This window comes from Tamandua tetradactyla, unplaced genomic scaffold (assembly GCF_023851605.1).
Source record: "Tamandua tetradactyla isolate mTamTet1 unplaced genomic scaffold, mTamTet1.pri scaffold_138_ctg1, whole genome shotgun sequence".
In the NCBI taxonomy this organism is placed as follows: domain Eukaryota; kingdom Metazoa; phylum Chordata; class Mammalia; order Pilosa; family Myrmecophagidae; genus Tamandua; species Tamandua tetradactyla.
This window is the reverse complement of record NW_027518271.1, coordinates 168,002-184,493: the sequence shown is the minus strand read 5'-3', so window position 1 is coordinate 184,493 and position 16,492 is coordinate 168,002. Positions and strand designations below refer to the sequence as shown.

The window sequence follows — 16,492 nt, the reverse complement described above, 5'->3', positions numbered from 1 at the left end:
TCTCTATTTCTTTATTGATCCTCTGTCTAGATATTCTGTCCATTGATGAGAGTTGTGAATTGAAGTCTCCAACTATTATTGTATATGTGTCTATTTCCCTTTTCTGTGTTTGCAGTGTATTCCTCATATTTTGGGGCATTCTGGTTTGGTGCATAAATATTTATGATTTTTATGTCTTCTTGTTTAATTGTTCCTTTTATTAGTAGATAGTGTCCTTCTTTGTCTTTTTTAACTGCTTTACATTTGAAGTCTAATTTGTTGAATATTAATATAGCTACTCCTGCTCTTTTCTAGTTGTTATTTGCATGAAATAACTTTTCCCAACCTTTCACTTTCAACCTATGTTTATCTTTGGGTCTAAGATGTGTTTCCTGTAGATAGCATATAGAAGGATCCTGTTTTTTAATCCATTCTGCCAGTCTATGTCTTTTGATTGGGGAATTCAGTCCATTAATATTTAGTGTTATTACTGTTTGGATAATATTTTCCTCTACCATTTTGCCTTTTGTATTATATATATCATATCTGATTTTCCTTCTTTCTACACTCTTCTCCATACCTCTCTCTTCTGTCTTTTCGTATCTTACTCTAGTGCTCCCTTTAGTATTTCTTGTAGAGTTGGTCTTTGGTCACAAATTCTCTCAGTGACTTTTTGTCTGAAAATGTTTTAATTTCTCCCTCATTTTTGAAGGACAATTTTGCTGGATATAGAAGTCTTGGTTGGCAGTTTTTCTCTTTTAGTAATTTAAATATATCATCCCACTGTCTTCTAGCTTCCATGGTTTCTGCTGAGAAATCTACACATAGTCTTATTGGGTTTCCCTTGTATGTGATGGATTGTTTTTCTCTTGCTGCTTCCAAGATCCTCTCTTTCTCTTTGACCTCTGACATTCTAACTAGTAAGTGTCTTGGAGAACACCTATTTGGATCTATTCTCTTTGGGGTGTGCTGCACCTCTTGGATCTGTAATTTTAGATCTTTCATAAGAGTTAGGAAATTTTCAGTGATAATTTCTTCCATTAGTTTTTCTCCTCCTTTTCCCTTCTCTTCTCCTTCTGGAACACCCACAACACATATATTTGTGCGATTCATATTATCATTCAGTTCCCTGATCCCCTGCTCAAATTTTTCCATTCTTTTCCGTATAGTTTCTGTTTCCTTTTGGAATTCAGATGTTCCATCCTCCAGTTCACTAATTCTAGCTTCTGTCTCTTTAAATCTACCATTGTAGGTATCCATTGTTTTTTCCATCTTTTCTACTTTGTCCTTCAATCTCATAAGTTCTGTGGTTTGTTTTTTCAGAATTTCTATTTCTTCTTTTGTTCAGCCCCTTTCTTCTTCATGTCCTCCCTCAATTTATCAATTTCGTTTTTGAAGAGGTTTTCCATTTCTGTTCGTATATTCAGCATTAGTTTTCTCAGCTTCTGTATCTCATTTGAATATTGGTTTGTTCCTTTGACTGGGCCATATCTTCCATTTTCCTAGTGTGATCCATTATTTTCTGCTGGCGTCTGGGCATTTAATCCGATTTCCCTGGGTGTGGGACCCAGCAGCTTGAAAGATTTTCCTGTGAAATCTCTGGGCTCTGTTTTTCTTATCCTGCCCAGTATGTGGTGCTCGTGGCGCTCATCTGTCTGTGGGTCCCACCAGTAAAAGATGCTGTGGCTCCTTTAACTTTGAAAACTCTCACTGTGGGGGAGGGTCACCAGCCAAAGCAACTTGGGGGAGCACCGATTCAAATCTCTCAGCCGGCCCGGGAATCCACCTGTGGAGGGCACTGACCTCCATGGCTTGGGGTAGTGCCGGTCCAAATCTCCCAGCTGGCCTGGGAAGCCAAGCATGGCAGGGGGTGCCAGCCGCCACGGCTTGTGGAAATGCCGATCCAATGTTCCCAGCTGGACCGGGAAGCCACGTGTGTTGAAGTGATCCTGGTCGCCGGCCTCTGCAGCTTGGGGGACCTCCGATCAATTCTCCCAGCCAGTCCAGGAGGCTGCATGTGTGGGGGGGTGCCGGCCACCATGGCTTGAGGGGACCACCTGTCCAATTATCCCAGCCAGCCCAGGAAGGAGGGAGGGAGGGACTCCAGCCACCAACTGCCCCAGCCCGGGGAAGTGCACGCCCCTCGGGTATCTCACCACAGCGGATTCTCCCAGCTGGTTCAGCCATTCCAGAATGGGGTACGCTGTCTTTATGGTCTCTGTCATGGTTCTGGGAGCTGTTCTGAACTGTTTCTATTTCTTTAGTAGCTATTCTGGAGGAGGAACTAAGACCCGTGCGTCTTACTAAGCCGCCATCTTCTCCAGAAGTCTCTAGACTTGCTTTCATTGGGACAATTTCCTGGCCTTAGAATTGGACATGCCCCAAGTACTCCCCAAGATATGGGTGCCTCTCTGTGGGTCTGGTGGGAAGCCCATGGGAGATTCTTAATCTGATGTTTTTGTTGATATTGTGAGCTGTACAATTTCAAGTGAGAATATCACCCATATTAAATCATTGTTTCTAAGATAATGGATTTTAAGGCCTCTGCACATTGACATTATGTCTTCCTTTTATTATGATATCTAGAATCCATTGCCAGAGATTCTGATTTAATTGCCCTTGGTTTTGAAATTGACATTTAGAATTTAAAAGATCCCAAGACTATCTGAATAAGCATTAAAGTTTGAAAACCACTTCCATAAAGAAATTGAGATGAAAAGAGGACCTTACAGCTTACAGTGTGAGGTACATATGCCTTTTGTATCACACATCTTAAGAGCTTGCTGAAAAGGCAATTTCAAAGGGTACTCCACAACCTACCAAGTTAGGAACTGAATTTTTACAAGATTGCAGAAATTCATGTGATTGTTGAAGCATGAGCAGCATTGGTTCTCAACTGTCTTCAGCTTCCCACACCTAAGCAGAAAAGTGAGGATACTGCCACTGTCTCCTTCTATTCATGTCCAAAAGAATCTCTGCTTAGAAGAGAAAATACAGATGGCTGCCAAGAAAAGTTAACAGTTGGAAGTGAACTTTTGCTGTCCCAAACTGTTTCCCTTCTTTTGGATGTTGGACCAAAATGAAAATGAAATAGTCTTAGGATGAGATACTGAATAATACAAACACCAATAATGTAATAAACAAGAATTCCCCCATACCTTATTTCTTCACATCCTCAACCTTATTTCTGAGAAGTATGTATTTTCAGTTATTTTAAGGTTTCTTTGTATTTTTCAGTTTTTAGTAATCTTTTGTTTTTAATTTTATCTTTCCAAATTTATATTCATCTTTAGATACCTCCATGTATCAAATGATGAGTATTTTCATTTGCACACTATACCTGCCCAATTCCTAGCCTGAACCTTATACCAAAATAATTATATCATGAGTCTTGTTAAATGTAATTAGTGTTTATATTATTTTTGAATAGGTATAAAACCCTTATTGCTGTTTTGTAGGGGTTTTTTTCATTAAAAAATTATTCTGGGATCAGCCATTGTTTTAATATATCCTTTTGTTCACTTTCATTGCATCTAATCAATTATCATCCCTAATATGCAAAATAATTGTAAAATTACTCCCAATCCTTTAATTTCAAGTTATAATCTATTATATCTAATTTTTTTCACCTGACAATCCTCCTTTTGGCAGCCCTCTCTATTGTTACTTCACTGCTGAGTTTTGTGGGCCTGCTGGGACCTACATTCTAGGGCACAATTTCTCATGCTTTTGCATATTCTTTAGTTCTTCTTTGAATTGGTTGCCCTAATTGAGCAGTCCATAGTCTCACCATTTTTGCATTTCTTCCTATGTCATAACGTTTTTGCAATAATTTTCTTATTAGTTAGTTGTATATAGGTGGAGAATTGGTTTTGACCCTGGATACCTGCCTTTTCTTATTTGATCCTCACTCATTTGGGTAATTTGACTATGTTAGAAAGACAGAAAACTAAAAGACTCATTTTCCTCTTCGAGTTTTATAAGCTTTCTCTCATGAAGAGTGGATGCTGATATCTGTGTTTACATGTATTATCTGTTTATATTTGTCATCTGTGTTTCTTTTCATGTAAACCTTGAATCTTCTGAACATGCCAATATTTCTGAAATAGGGCGAAACTGAAACTGTACCCATTTTCATAATCTTCTCCTCCATCTTCATTATGATACTAGTCAAGATTTTGTAACCTTTTATCATGGGTCTGACTAGTATATTTACTTCACAGTAGGGTTCAGTCCAGGATGCAGTGCCTCTTCAGAAGGGTGGAGTGTTTTGGGTCTCTAGTGGTTCTTGAAGAATTGCATGAGAATCTTTATAAATATATGATGTAGTTGCTTAAATTAAAGTCATGAGTCTATGTCTTTTGTAGTCTCACCCCTGCAGGGATCCACAGAATTGAGACTATTTATCAGGGAGACAGATGGGTAGTGATGTGGCAGGAAAGTAGCAGGAGGATTGAAATTGTCATGAAACATTTTCAGTCTCAAAACCACCCATAAGCTCACATAGTTACTGAATTTAGGCCATAAGTGCTTTACTACTATGTCACTTTACCCATAGAGAGATTTTGATTCCTTGCTTTGCTTGAAATGGTTGCCTTAGGGGTCATGTGATGATATTGGATCTGTGTTTATTCCCAAGCAGTTTGTGTGTACCTGACCTCAGCAGCACATGAACAACTTCACTTGTCCTGTGGGGTGGCCATAGGCTCTATTGCATTAGTGACTTGTTCATACAGTCACCTATTCCTGGGATTCCTTATGACAACAATACCCTGCATGGCCTTCTTTTAGATACTCACCTAGGTTTTAATAGTTTGAATATTGAAGCCCAACCTTGTCATCTCTCAAGATCCTGATAAAACCACTGTGTTTACACCAAAGTATGCACCACTAGTAATACATTTTTCTTAACTCTCTTGACCCAAATGTACTCCAGAAGGGAAGGTATCAATTCTGCTTATGTCAGGATTGTATATCACATGTGGCATGTGAAAAGTCTCAGAAACTCTGTTGAAAGAATGACAGATATTTTGATTTAGGCGTTTGTTCTTTATTAATGCCCATGTTTTGGGAATCATGTTGAGAGAAACTACTTGTAACTAGTTGAGGAACTCTGAAGAAGTCAATTCCCAGTCAAGAAATACGAAGAATTAGTTGGGCAGTGGCTAGGAGCTTCCTGAAGTAGTTTCATTGGTGATTAAACAAAAGCCATCAATGTTCACTGTCACAAACTGAACTGCTGAACACCTGAACTGGTATAGTAAGGATGGGACAAAAAAAAGAGAATTGTTTTATCCCAATTGTTTGAATTTGTCAGGACTGAAGAGTATTTTCAGGTTAAAAATCTTTTAGGACAAAATTTAAGCCATAGCAATGACAGTGAATTTTCATAAATAAACAATTATACCAAGCGTATTTTTGTCTCAGGCTCTTTGGGGACCCCTTAAATGAGTTCAAAGATTTTCCATTTTATTAAAATTATTTCCAGGCTTCATATCTGTAATAATTAAGAATATTGTTTGATGTTTAAACTATGACTTCTATTGTGATTATCGCTTTTTAGCTGTTTTAATAAACTTCAGATTTTTCAATATTGTAGAATTTATCAGGATAATAGTGACATTTTCTGAATTCATTGTATGAGGTTTTTAATCTTGTTAGAATTATTCTTTCAAGGAATATATCATTGACTTGAAGACCTGTTTGATGCTATTTCAAAGTTTTGAAAAATTATGAGCTTTCTTTTTCCTCTTTAAGGATTGTTCTGTTGCCTATGATTGGTATATTTTAATAAGGATTCACACATTTCCACATAATTCTGTTCAAACTGAATACAATGTTTTCTAATTTGATGCAATATGTTAGATTCAAACTTCATACTTCTCATAAAGAGGGCTTGACTGATCACTCCCTGAACTAAGAAAAAATTATTTATTTAAAACTTAAATAATAATTCATTGCTGTTATTATAAACATGTTAATTGAATATCTTTATTGAGCTTACTTCAAAGCACTCTACATCACCTATTTGTTTTACCACTGAAAAAAGAAGTTGGTTAAAATACCACCTACATTTTTCAGATGGAGAAATTAGTTTTCCTTGGCACAAATAGGTCATATTTAGTGATGCTTGAATTTATCCTGTACTCTACAAGCACGAGTTGCATTTGGTCACAGGGATCATTATATTCAGTCCTGGGCTTCAGATACACTCAGTCTTAACATTCCTTTGAGGTTTAGTAGCATGCATATTTCTGGTGTGTCTTAGTATTAGGTGTCTACCAACCCCTGTAATAACTGCCAATTGTTGAGACCCCCTAAGTGGCATATTGAAGGTTTCCAAGCTGTAATGGCCCTCAGAAACAATTTTTACTGCAGAGATAGGCCCTTCTAGATTGAAATTTCTGGTTCCCAGGAGGAAACTCTTTTACTAAGTTACATTGTAATTGTTTCCCTGTATATGATGCTGTGACGCCAGGTTATCTGGGGGCATTTCTCAAACATTTCAGGCAATCTCATTAGGTCTTTCATGTCAATTCCATTCCCCAGGTTTAATAAATACTCTTTTACATCCTTGCCATGTCTGTGAATCTCCACATTCTTGCTTTTCCACTCAAATTCAGCAGCTCATTTGAAATCTATTTGAGAAATAAAACAGGTGCTTTGGAGGTAGGTATTTTGAGGCATTAAATTTGAAAATATTCTTCTGCTGGCATCTCTTCACAGAAGCTGAGGCATCATCCTTTATCCCAGTTGACTTCTTTACTTCTAACTTTGTGTTTGATTCCCATCCCTTGCTAAAGTATCATGAATTTTATATCTTTATTTATAAATAATATATTTTATCTTAGAATCTCCTCTATCTAAATTTTGATTCAGGCTCTTTGAATTGCAGTGTGCTCTAAAATCTTCCATACTGAAACTAGATGAGCAGTTAAAACACTTTTGAACTTTTATTTACAGCTGTTGGCCTTTCATGTACTTATCAGTGTAAGTTGAGAGCAGAGTCCATACATCAGATTCTCTCCTCATCCCACCCTTCTCGCCCTCTCCAATCTGAGTCTTTATTCCCATTAATTCATGGACATCAGTTTTGATGACATTAATATTTTCATCAATATAGCAGTCTCATGAGTTTTTCAGCCCTCATCTTATTTCATCCTCAGCAGAATTTGAATAATTCCTGCTTATGAAATCTTCTTTTCTCTCCAGACAATTTTGACTGTTCTCACAGGTTAGATTCCCAGAACCTAATGTTTTTATTTGGAAGTGCTCTTGGGATAAATGTGGTGGAAAGGAGAATAGAGAAAGAAATCTTGGGCAGAGGGAAAAGTGAATCTGCAAAGCAACCTTTTTACTGACATGGCCCAGTATATATGAACTAAACTGAACTAGAATGGCCATAACTACATACCCTGGTCTCCATTAATCACCCTGGGGATGTGTGACCTTATGGCATGTGGTTTTTGCAGGTGAGGCAATCCTCAAATACGCAGACAAATAAAGGACATTGTCAGAGTGTGGATAACATTCAGAAGCTGAGCTGGAAATTTTTCACATAAGAAGGATCTTGGTGGACCATTTACATGTCCATCCATTTCTTCTCTTGTCTCACTTGGATCTATCTTTATTCAGGGAGGTGTTCCCCCAGGCTCCTCTTCCTGAAGGAATCTGCAAGAGGAAGTATATTTACACATAATGCTACCATGGCTTCAGGTGTTCTTGGGGTCAATCAGTATCCTTCTACCTTGTATATTGTAGATTTCCCTCACCACCACATGGCAACTCTTTCAGTCTTAGGTCTTACCCTTGATGGGTCAGATCTCTTTGTCACAATGCCTTGCTCAGGCAGTGTTTGCTAAATTCCCCATTTATTAACAATGTTTGACAAGAGAATATAGAGAGGTACCTAAGTAAATCATATAGGTGCCAAACATATTCTTCCTTCCTTGTGTAATATAACAGCATACCCTCTTCCCCCTGATCAAATTTATCACTCTTACCAAGATAGGGATCCATATTCTTGCCTGTCAGGCCCTGATCATAAACAGCAAGAAGTACCCAGCAGGGACTAAAGCAAAAACTTCAATGGCAGCATTCTTGACCTTATGTCTTTCAAATAAATAATAGAATCAGTTTATCAATGTTGTCAGTGTATTTGGTGTGAATTTTGGGCAGAATTTAATCATATTAATTTGGTACACAACATATTAATATATTGAACGATATTCTTTAAGTTTGTAAGACTATATAAATTTTATTGCTCCTTTTTCAAATTGGCAAACAACAATGTATTGCCTCTTTGCCAGTTTCAAACTGTTGTTTGCCTCAGGAGAGAAAACTAGCAGACATCACCAAATGCCTTCCCAGCTGACAGAGAAACACTGAACATCATCAGCCCTTTCTTGAGTCAAAAGATCTTTCTCTAGATGCCTTATTTTGGTCATTTTATGGTCTTGAACAGTAGTCTTGTAAATTAATAAATTATTTTTATAAAATCCAAACCATTTCTGGTATATTGCATTTCTAGCACAATTAACAAACTAAAACAGTTATTGGTACAAGAGATGTAGATAACAGTGGTTTGCAAATGCAGATATTTTTTAAATGGCATTTTAAATGGATAAGAGGGGACTCTGGAAGACCTTTGAGGACCTTTTTAGAAAAGGCTTACTTTGTTTAAAGAGACTTTTGGCAGACTGAAAATGTAGAGCTGTGTTCTAGTAGCCATGTTTATTGATGATGATTGTATAATGATATAGCTTTCACAATGTGACTGTGTGATTGTGAAAACCCTGTGTCTGATTCTCCTTTTATCTACCCTGTCAGCAGATGAGTAGAACATATGGAATAAAAATAAATAATGGGGGAACAAATGTTAAAATAAATTTAGTTTGAAATGCTAGTGATCAATGAAAGGGAGGGGAAAGGGGTATGGTATGTATAATTTTTTTCTGTTTTCTTTTTATTTTTCTGTTGTCTTTTTATTTCTTTATCTGAATTGATGCAAATGTTCTAAGAAATGATCATGATGATGAATATGCAACTATGTGATGATATTGTGAATTACTGATTATATATGTAGAATGGAAGGAGCATATATTAGGAATGTTTGTGTTTGTTTCTTCAATTTTTTTTAATTAATAAAAAATTTAAAAAAAAGAGACTTTTGGCAGAAATGTGGACTCTAAAGCTACTTCTGATAAGGCCTTAGACAGAAATGGTATATGTGTTATTCCAAACTGGAAGAAAGGTGATCTTTGTTTTAAAGTGGCAGAGAATTTCTCCAAATTGAGTCTTGGTTGTGAATGGAAGACAAAATTTAAAAGCCACAAGCTAGGATACTTAACTGAAGAGTTACACAAATGTGGAAAGTGTTGCCTGGTTTCTCCTTGCTGGTTACAGTGAAATGTGACAGGAAAGAGATAAGCCAAGACCTGAACTCTTGTGTATAAAGAAATTAGAAATTGATTGTCTGGAAAAATCTGTGATTCCAGAAAGGGGGACCCAAGATAATAGTGCTTCATGTGAGGATTTAACCAAACATGGAACTTGTAAGCTACTACAGAAAAAGCAAGGATTGGAGATGGAATTATCCAGGGAGGATTTGTGGAAAGCCCTATCAACTGATAGGTATGATCCCAGTATTCTGCCTAGAAAATCAACAAGAGTTGATTATTGATCAACAAGAGTGGTCTTTCATTAGCCAGTCTGCATTAAAAGGGACAGATTGAAGGAAAAATAATTTCAAAGGCAGAACCATGGAAGCTAAGGTCTAAAACCAAGAAAACTCAGGTCAGGAAAGCAGGCCTCCATACATTTGGAGAGTGTGAGTTTGCCCTGAAAGCAGAGAGCAGGTCTTCTGCCTCATTGTTCAGGAAGAGATTTGGTGACTGGGCCTCAGAAAGGGTGGAGCTCGTTCCTTGTGGTTTGGGGAGAGCCTTGCTGCTCCTCTATTTTTCTGAGGGGGTTTAGAGTGCTCCAGAGATGGCAGAGATCCCAGGTCCTCTTTCAATGCTTGTTGAGGGTGGAAACAAAATAATTGTGCTCTCTCAAATGTTCCCCAAGTTTGTACCTTTCACCTCAGTGTTTGAAGAGGGCAGTGTTTGTACTCTCTTAGAAAGGGTGGACTGCTGCTTTCTAAAACCCTGAGGATAAATGGCTCTCAGACTTTGAAACCTAATGTAGTTTGCCCTGTAGGTTTTTGAAACTGCTTGGGTCAGTGAACTTTGTTTTCCTTCAATTCTTCCCAATGGAAATGATAATGTTGACCATATGACTGTGCCTCTTGTAAATGTTTGCAACAGATAACTTGTTCTGAGTTTTACAGGTCCAGAGCCAGGGGAAAATTTTGCCTTGGGACAGAGTGCCTATAACTGAATTTGATGAGCTTTTTTTTAACTGGTTCTGACTTTGCCTTCCATTTGTATTGTTAGGAAAATGCTTTAAGGCTTTTTGATATTGTAATGAAATGTTTTATATATGGAAAGAATATCTGTTTTCCTTGGGGTCCAGAGGGTAGGATTTGCTGCTTTGAATTGTTGTGTACCCCTAAAAAACCATGTTCTTTAATCCCAACTCAAGATTTTTGCATGGAATCACTTTTTATACAATTTTATTGGATGTATTCACACAGCATACAATCTATCCAGAGTATACAATTGAAGGCTCACAGTATCATCATATAATACACCCTACTTTCAATTTTTTAATCATCACATAGCTGTGTATTCACCATGATTAGTTTTAGAATATCTGCATCATTTCAGGAAAAGAAATGAAAAGAAACCATACCCTTACCCCCTCCTCATTTACCACTATATTAAAATCTACCCAAATTTTTTACCCCTCATCCCACCCATTATGTAATTATTTATGTCCTTAATTTTTACTCATCTGCTGGGGAGGTTATTTTTTATTAAGGTGTATCCATGGAGATTTAAGCCACCTAATTGTGGGTGGGACCTTTAATTACATTCTTTCCATGGAGATGTGGCTTCATACATTCAAGCTGGGCCACCTAATGGAGTCTTTTAAGAGAGAACCTCCAGCATGGCAGGCAAAAATCCACTATTGCAATACTCTAGATTGGCTTTTAAAAAAATTTACAATACCAAATTTTGGCTAAAGTGGAGAGCAACTGAAACTCTCATACATCACTGGAAAAATACAAAATTGTACAGAAACTTGGGATAACTCTGATAGTTGAAAAATTAAACATACATTTATCATATATATCATATGACCCAAATTTCCACACCTAGCCATTTATCTTAAAGAAATGAAAACCTAGGTTAACAAACAAATCTGTATACAAATGTTTATAGCAGCCTTATGCATAATTGCTCCAAATTGGGAAATACTCTAAGAATCCTTCAACTGGTGAATGGTTAAACTGTGGTACATTCATACAAAGAAACACCACTCAGCAACATTATACACACAGCAAGGATGGATCTCAAATCCATAATGCTAAGAGAAAGATAAGTCACATTCAAAATGTCTCATTCTGTATGATTCCATATATATGACATTTGCCTGTCCATTGAAAAAAAAGCAAATGAATATATTTTTATTTGAGTATATATTTTTTAGCAAAAATATTTATCTTATGTAGACTACACTAATGTTCACATCCTTAGAAGTGGTGATGATTACAAGTCCTTTTATAGATTAAGAGTAGTAGAGCCCTTCTACCTGTAGATTCTCCAGAGTACTTACACAACATATAAAAATCAGTAAAGAAAGAGTTCTCTGGGAAAAGATATATAGGTTTGTTTTTGTATTTTAGGAGGAATTAAAGGACATCTGCATAATTTATGTAATTTGATGGTAATGATGATATTAAAGAAGGCATGTGTTGATTGTATGTATCTTTCATCTGAATTAATGAGAGTTTGTTTGGATTATAGACTGACCACACTTTCAACTGCGTTAAAGGAGGGTCCTCCATGAAAATGTTACCTTTTCTAGACTGATAAAGAACCCCTAAGTGTAGAATTTGATGAAAGTATCATCCATAAGTATTGATTTGTTTGCATCTTTGGCCTGTTTGGGCTCTGTTTTATAAGGAAGAGAATTTTAAACAAAAAAGAAAGTCCTTATTTACTTTCTAATTATTGAATTTGACTGCAAGCACTTAGGTCCAGGCTATTTGAGGTCAGGTTGGGTTATAGTGGACAAACACTTTCTCTAGATTCAAAATTCATTAGTACTTTTCTCAGGGAAACTTGCCTAAAATCATTCAAGGAATAAATTCATGAATTTAGACTAGTAGGAAGCACAGAGAAATGAACTAATACATGAATAATGACAAATTTTATGAGTGACCTGGAGGAAAGAACTCAGTGTTTAAACCTGGCTCAACATCTTAGTCATCTCTGTGTGGAGCAGGGACAAGGCAGGACATGAGAAATATTGTTCTCAGTAAATATATATTGATGTGAGTAAGTGTAGGTTATGTTGGACAGTAAACCTCAGGTGAGCCAGAAGTTTATGTTTGGGTTGTGGATTCAATTTCATGAAAATTCTCACATTGGAGGGGAACCTGGGCATGAGGCATAATTGTGAGAACAAACCACATGAAAAGGAGATTTTCACAGTAAGGTGCATCATCTGATTATTGAAATGAGAGATGGCATTCAGGTAATGGTGTAAGCCTTAAGAAATTTGAACTGGGAAACAAGCAGAAAAAGTTTAAACTCTGGCTGTGTCTTTTTCTAGCCATGTACTTTTCTAAGATTACAAACCTTAGAAAAGTTTCTTGTTTTCTAAGGTTTCTGAATCTCTTTTCATTTAATTTGTTAAATAGGTAAATCTACCTTAATCAATATGGTCAATTTAAAGATTAAATAAATGTAATTCTCCAAACACATTTAAAACAATGTTGTTTACATGAATTCAGGAACAAATGCATAAGTTAATCTGACTGTTTTCAGAAAATATCATCATTTGTCCATGAAATAATTATATATTTATTAACAATGTTAATAAAAATTTAAAGCAGAAGATCTTCCACATCTATAAATTATGAAACGAAAGATGTTACAACTGAAAACTATTAATATAATATAAGATGTCAACTGCCATTTTACTAATTTCAAATTGAGGTATGGGTTTTATTCCAGATCCTTAATTCCATTTAATTTGAGCTTCCTGAACCTATCAAGATTGTGAGATGTTATGACACATGTGCATATGTGACTCTTTGATGCAAGAGATTTTCAGGAATATATTTGTAATACAACAGCCATCCATTGATCCCTCAAAGTGGAACAAGTCTTTGATAATAAAATGAAAGGTTTCTTGGTTATCTCAATAATAGTATTAGATATTTAATGTGAAAGAACCACGAAAATTTCTGGCAAATATCCTCAGAAGGACAGATACAAAGCAAAATAGGACAGGGGTGAGAATTGAGAAGATGGGGGTGGATATTTCAGGGGCCAGACGTATTTATAGCTGAGAAAATCCACAGTGATTTCTCTGGATGTGGAGACAAATGTTTTGAGTCAGGAAGGGAATGGAAAATCTCTGAAAGCCATGGGCTGATGAAGATATAGAACTCAATGATTTCGTCTTATCTATATAAAGAAGTTATTCTCTTAGAGCATATTTCATGTTCCTATTTATTGGATTGGGGTTATTCCCAGGTGGAGGAGAGGATTAGGAGTCATGAGAGTTGTGTCTGGAAGTCATGATAAGTCCAGAATCTAATAGCTTTTTTCTACATTCTCAGTTTTGCTTACTTAGTGCTATCTTGTTGTGAGTGTAAACTCAGAGGAAGACAATTCTCAGCTGAGCTGTTGACTATGCAATCACTGGTGAGTAAGGAATACTTCTTTTTACTGAAATTAACCATGTATTTTCTGTAGATGGGCACAGATATTTGTGTTAGTTTGAAAGGATTTATGTGCCCAAGAAAACCCGTGCTTGAATCCTAATCAATCTTGTAGGAGCAGTGGTTTCTTCTAATCCCTATTTAGCACTTTAGGTCAGAAACTTGATTAGGTTATCTTCATGGAGATGTGGTCAATCATTTGTAAGTATTATTTTTGGTTAGATGGAGACGTGTTTCCACCCATTCTGTATAGATCTTGATTAGTTTAGTGGAATCTTTTAAAAGAAGAAGCATTTTGGGGAATGTTTCAGAAGGACATAGCCATATGAAGCAGAAAGTCCACCAGACAATGACCTTTGGAAATGAAGAAGAAAAATGCTTCCCAAGAAACTTCATGAAGCAAGAGTCTTGGAGAGAAAGCTAGCAGACATCACATTTGCCATGTGCCCCACCAACTGAGAGAGAAATGCTGGATGTCATCACCTTCTTGAACCAAGGTGTCTTTATCTGCATGCCTTAGATTGGACATTTTTATTGACTTGTTTTAATTTAGACAATTTCACAGCCTTAGAACTGTAAACTAGCAATTTATTAAATTCTCCTTTTTAAAAGCTGTTCCATTTCTGGGATATTGTATTCTGACAACTAACAAACTAGAACAATATTCTAATCTCATTTAGAAGGTATTCAAGGATCTGAGCTAAAGTTGTATTTATCCTGGCCTTTGGAATGGTGATTGTTCAAGTTTGCTGTTTAAATTTCCAACCTATGGTACTGAATAAGGATTAGAAGAAACTGTTGTTCTCACAGCATTGACTTGGATTAAAACATGGTTTTTGCTCTTCTAGGGCACATAAATCCTTTCAAACTGACACATTCCACCCTCCAGATCCTAAAAAAGACATGTTTTTCCCATATACAAAATACATTCATTCCATTACAATGTCAGAGAACCTTAAACCATTTCAGTAACACTACAAATACAACACAAGGTTAAAACCAGTAAAATTCTCATAAAAGTCAACTACAGGCCTGGACAGTTGTAAAGCAAAATTTTTTTCCCGGTCTGGACCTGTGAAACTCAAACAAGTGTGAAACACAAACAAGTTATCTGCTGCCAACATAAAAGGAGAAACAGTCATAGGATATATGTACCCATTTCCATAGGGAGGAAGGAACACATGTGTCACTGGACCCAAGCAGTCTCAAAAACCTGTAGGGCAAATTCCATTAGATATCAAATCTGAGAGTCATTTATCTTTGAGACTTTAGAAAGCAGCAGTTCCACCCTTTCTACAGGCCTATGCTTGCCTATCTGAATTCAACCTTAGGAGACACTGGAGAGACCATCGTTTACTCAGTTCCACCCTCTCTAAGCATCAGGGCCACACCAAGCATCATTGCAAGCTTTAGGGTACACACTTAACCCCTTCATGTGGTGGCAGCCCTACTTTTCTCTATCCCCAAAGAGGGTGCTGCACCCTCTCCCAGGCCTGAGGTATCATCACTCTTCCACTGCAATGAGGTGGAAGGCCCATCCTCTCCCTTTGGGGCAAACTCACACTCTCCACATGCTTGGATGAGTCCACTCTCTTAGAATGAGGCATCTTGACTTCAGACTTCAGCCTTCATGATTCTACCTTTGAAGTTATTTTTCCTCCAATGTGTCCCTTCTGTGTCCCTCTCTGTTGTACTGTCAGTGGTTCTTTTTTAGGCAGCTCCTGCAGCACCTTCTTCGGCTTTCTATAAAATAGTCTCAGATCATGTCCATCAGACATAAGGAGTTTCCACAAATCTGTCTTTGATAACTTCATGTCCAATCCTGGCTTTCTCTGAAATAGCTGGCAGTTTCCACATTTGGTTAAATCTTCATGTAGGGCACTATTCTCTGGTGTACCCCTTTCCAGAAGCTCAGAATTCTCCAGAAAATCAACATCTGGTTTCTCTGTACCCAAGCATTCAGTTTTCAGCTTATCCCTTTCCTGTTGCATTTTGCTACAAGCTGTGAAGAGAAACTAGGTCGCACTTTCCACATTTAATTTGGAAATCTCTTCTACTAAATTACCAAGTTCACGTGTTTTAAAATCTGCCTTCCATTCAAATCTACAGGTCAATTGTGCCATATTATCTGCCACTTTAAAACAAGGATTACTTTCTTTGCTATTTGCAATAACACATATCTCATTTCTGCTTAAGGCCTTATCAGAAGTATCTTTAGAGTCCCCATTTTTACCAGGCTCTTCAAAGCATTCTAGGCCTTCTCTATCAAGCTACTCACATCTCTTCCAGAATTTTCTCCTTATCCATTTTAAAAGCTACTCCAACATGTTTGGTATTTGTAAATTGCAGCACCCCACTTCTCTGATGCCAAAATCTGTTCTACTTTGTTAGCTGACACAATGGAAAATACCAGAATCAAAAGAATGACTTTTAAAAGGAGAATTTAATAAGTTGCTAGTTTACAGTTTTAAGACTGTGAAGTTGTCCAGTTAAAATATGTCTATGTAGACTTGACCTATCCTTTATGGGGTTAGGTTTCATATGAACAAACTCCAAGATGGGGCTCTTATATAGCTGATATAAGCTGATATAACTTTCACAATGTGATTCTGTTATTGTAAAAACCTTGTGTCTGGTGCTCCTTTTATCTACCATATCAACAGAAGAGTAGAA

The 16,492-nt window shown here is 36.8% G+C and overlaps 1 long non-coding RNA gene across 2 annotated transcripts in view; it reads left to right on the top strand.

The window, feature by feature from the left end:
• Window positions 1-16,492, top strand: part of LOC143673137 (uncharacterized) — a 56,187-nt gene that overhangs the window by 13,940 nt on the left and 25,755 nt on the right. For both annotated transcript variants that reach the window (XR_013170201.1, XR_013170200.1), the window contains exon 2: window positions 13,718-13,802. This is a non-coding gene — a long non-coding RNA (uncharacterized LOC143673137). The remainder of the gene's footprint in view (window positions 1-13,717; window positions 13,803-16,492) is intronic.